The following is a 3,935-nucleotide window of genomic DNA, read 5'->3' as shown; positions in this document are numbered from 1 at the left end:
TATATAGGTTTAATATGTTGCACACCTACGCTGTCTGGAAACAGCGTTTACACTGAAGTCCCCGTTTCCGAAATGCTGGAAAACGTTTCCATCCGTGGAAACTTACAAGAAACGGCCAGATTTGATGAATTTTGACTTTAAGTTCGAAAAATGCCCACAATCAGATTTTTTTCATGTGCAACATAGTCTTACTTATGCCATAATCTAGGAAATATTCACAGTATTTGATGAAGTCTTCGATGTTTTCAAAATCTGAAAACTTCAACTATTACCGTTTCCTGTTTCCGTTTCCGCGTTTCCCGTTTCTTGTCTCCAAGTTTCCAGACAGCATAGTTGCACATTTCATGAATATCTAGTAAAATATATATATTTTTTTAATTTTTATTTCCTTTAATCTAGATCTTAAATCTTAAAATCTAAATTCTAAATTAAAAAAAATATTTTATACTAAATGTCACTGGGTGTGCATCATACCCTATCATATATATATATATATATATATAAAAGACATTTGTTGGTTAATGGAAATGTAAATTAGACTTTTTAACCATATCGAATTGTTTTAGGAACTATAAACACTCAATATCTTTGAATATTTTTGACTATGAAGAAGAGAAGATTTTAGAATTTAAGATAGATTTCCCATTTAGATGACTAAAATGGATGAAAAATATTTTTTATAATTATTAGAGAGGCATACCAAAGAGACATTTAGGCGGAGAGTGTCTCTTTGATGAAAAAATTAAAAAGTTGTTGATTTTGTTTGTTGTTGTCGCATTCTAGTGGATGGGTCTTAATTTGGGCTAGTCCGTGTATGAATGGGTGGGGTAACAACTCTATGGGACGACTACAAGGCTCGTGAGCTTGTTGCATTTCCTTAGACAATATGCTCATGACCATGTTGAACTAAGTATATTAAAGTAGGAAATAAATAAAAATTAAGATAAAATTTGAATTCAATATAAATGAATATTTTAGAAATCAACCTCTAAATATGCATAAGTGATATTTATAAATGAATAAGAAAGGAAAATTTTTTATCTCTAAAATTAATCGGACGGAATTCAAAGATCTAAATTATATATATATTTAATGGAGGCAATTTTGTCCTAAAATTGACTCGTTTTAACTTACTTATCAATATTATTTTAGAGACAAAGAGGCACACAACTCTCACATTGTCAGTGAGAGAGAGGTTCCACACGCCTTGCTTCATTTGTTATGCACAACGACAAATGAGTGAAAGTTGGATACTTGGAAGAGAGATATTATATCAAATATCTTATTTATATTAGTTAATTTTGAGATGGGATCTCACATTTCAATATCAAAAAATTTACAAAAACAGCTCTTACTTCCTATATATCAAGTCTGATGAAAAAGTTAGTGCTACTCAAGTCTCTGCAGTCTTACTTGCTATCATCTTCTGAAACCCCAGAAATGCACTGGGCCCACACTGACATCTTGTAAATGAATCCATCTATAACATGAGAAAAAATACTAGTCCAGAAAATCACACATACGCAGCAAAAGTGGATTAAATGCATGAAAGGAATTTGAAGATGAAATAATAATTAAAACTTCACCTTTAATGAATTGTTAGGGGTTTAGGTACTTTTAATAAATCGGATTTGGAAAGATGCTGGCCTTACCAAATATTGTTTACCATCATAATTTACTAATTTTTCATAACCTGAATCCTATTATTTTGTTTATGTATGTTTACATAACTACAATTATATATGATTGAACAACCATTTTCATCAAGTCATTCATTATATGGTAAAGGATTTCAACTGCTTCTTAATACAAATTCACAATTTCCTTTTGGATTTATGCAAAGACAAACTTTTGCATTTTGTAGGCAGATAATACAACATCCATTAAGCTTCTAGTGTTGAATTTAGTGTCAAGTAGCCCTCATGAGCATCATTGTAATACCATCCTTGATGATCATTACCTAGACATTTTGAGGCCATTGCTTCCATTTTTTTTCCCTGTTTGCAACAATGTTGATACATAGTCTAGCTGAAATATACTGAGTTGGTGTGTATTGTATAGTTTTATTTTTCAAATAAAAGATTTTTAGCAAAAATTAAACTCCAATTCAGGAAAGGATCAAGCTAATACAAAAATAATAGTAAGGCATGATCAGGCATGCTAACAAATAAATTGACAAAAAAAAAGAGAATCATCCATCGCAATCTATATGTTAATACAATATTATATAATTCTAATAAGGCTTTTAGTATAGACATACCAGAAATGTAGAACCATAAAAGTAATACAATGATCAGTTCTATATATTGCACAAGTAGAGGATAAACATACAAGAAATAGACCCAAAATCCACTTCCTAATAGCATTCAAACATGTACTACTCTTGCACCCACAACTAATATATATTATTCATTGAATTTGAACATTTCATAAATAAAGATTTCTAAAAAATCCTTAATAAAATTGTTAATTTCACATTTTTTACATATTAGCCAAAGTAATTAACATAAAAAATTCAGAACTTTTACTACAAAAATACATATATCACCATAATTCATGCAAGCAATACATTCAAATGATCACCATAATCCACACCAAATAATAGTTCATATATCATATTACATAATCACAAAATAATTAAAATTTTAAAAGAGTTCATAAGGTAGAAAGTTCAATAAAGTATATGAAACTAAACAAATAATATAATATTTTTTAAATTTCATCAATTATGACAATCCATATCAAATTCTTCTAATTCTCCTCTATCTCTTTTCTCTTTATCAACATCCTTTAAAGCATTTGATTTTTGCTTGGATAACATTATTTTAATATTTGCATTGTTTTCATTACCTATCTCTGCATATAAAATATACAAAGATGAAGATAGTTAAAAATAAAATAATAATAAATTAATATATCAACTAAATCAATAACATAACTAAAAATTTATAAACAAAATCGCCAATAGCATATCCATGTAACTCATTGCGAGTGCAAATAAGAGCTTGCACTTTTTCAAAGAGGGTGCAACTTCTATACTTGGTAAGCACACGAGCACAAATGGAATTAATTCTGATGCAACAATAGTTATAAGAATAGCCAAAACATCAAATGACATTAGTGCAAGGGTTGGATACCAATGCTTTTGATTCTCCTAATGCTCCAAAACATTTGAATCTTGATAATATGCAACTCAAGTTTTGGCTCCTCTAAATAGAGATTTTTCGGCACTCATAATTATTTGGCTCTCAAATGCTATCATTTCCTACATTAATTGGAATAATAGTAACAAGAAAATATAAATAAATTAGAGAATACAAGAAAAAATGTATTAGAGTATTTATATCAAAGATTCTTTTATTATTTCCTTTAACTCTTCTTTTTCTTTCTGCAAAAAGGTAGATCCGCCACTTTAGCGGCCCCACGACCATCTGTGAGGAGGTAAATCGAGAAAGTGCAGTTGGTTACGACGCAGGAGGGTATTGCCTGGCTTTGTCAGGATTCGAACCCTTACCCTCTTCTGCAAGTCTGCTGCGTCGTAACCAACTCACCTATGTCCTTTAACTCTTCTTACACTTTGCGGAGGTGTGTGATAGAAAAAGATTGTGGTAGTGAAGAACTTGTCTTATTAATATTAGAATATTAGTCAAAAGGCTTATACAATTTTAAGTTTTTCATAAGATTCATTTCCTTTTGACTTTTAACACAATCACTCTTGACATTGAAATAAAAAAAAACACTCAAACATCAAAAGCATTATTCATGAGTCAAGAATAGCCCCCAAATGCAACCACCATACTATATTGAATTCAATACTTGTCAAACTTCTCCATCAATCTTTTACACATATAACTTATCACCTCATCTTCATTCAATAAGTTTTCTTTTAACAAAACTTCAATCTTCAATACTTGCATAAAATACAAATTTGATTT

General features: G+C 29.8%; 1 pseudogene; it reads right to left on the bottom strand.

Annotated features, from left to right (window-relative positions):
- Nucleotides 1-2,722: 2,722 nt before the first annotated feature.
- On the bottom strand, nt 2,723-3,929 carry LOC141818741 (zinc finger BED domain-containing protein RICESLEEPER 3-like; annotated as a pseudogene).
- Between the last annotated feature and the right edge of the window lie 6 nt (nt 3,930-3,935).

Source organism: Curcuma longa, unplaced genomic scaffold (assembly GCF_044706935.1).
Source record: "Curcuma longa cultivar G26 ecotype Majalengka, Jawa Barat unplaced genomic scaffold, ITB_CL_G26_1.1 contig_25829, whole genome shotgun sequence".
NCBI classification, from domain to species: Eukaryota; Viridiplantae; Streptophyta; class Magnoliopsida; order Zingiberales; family Zingiberaceae; genus Curcuma; species Curcuma longa.
Note: the sequence above shows the minus strand (reverse complement) of the source record. Positions and strands in the feature narration are given on the sequence as shown.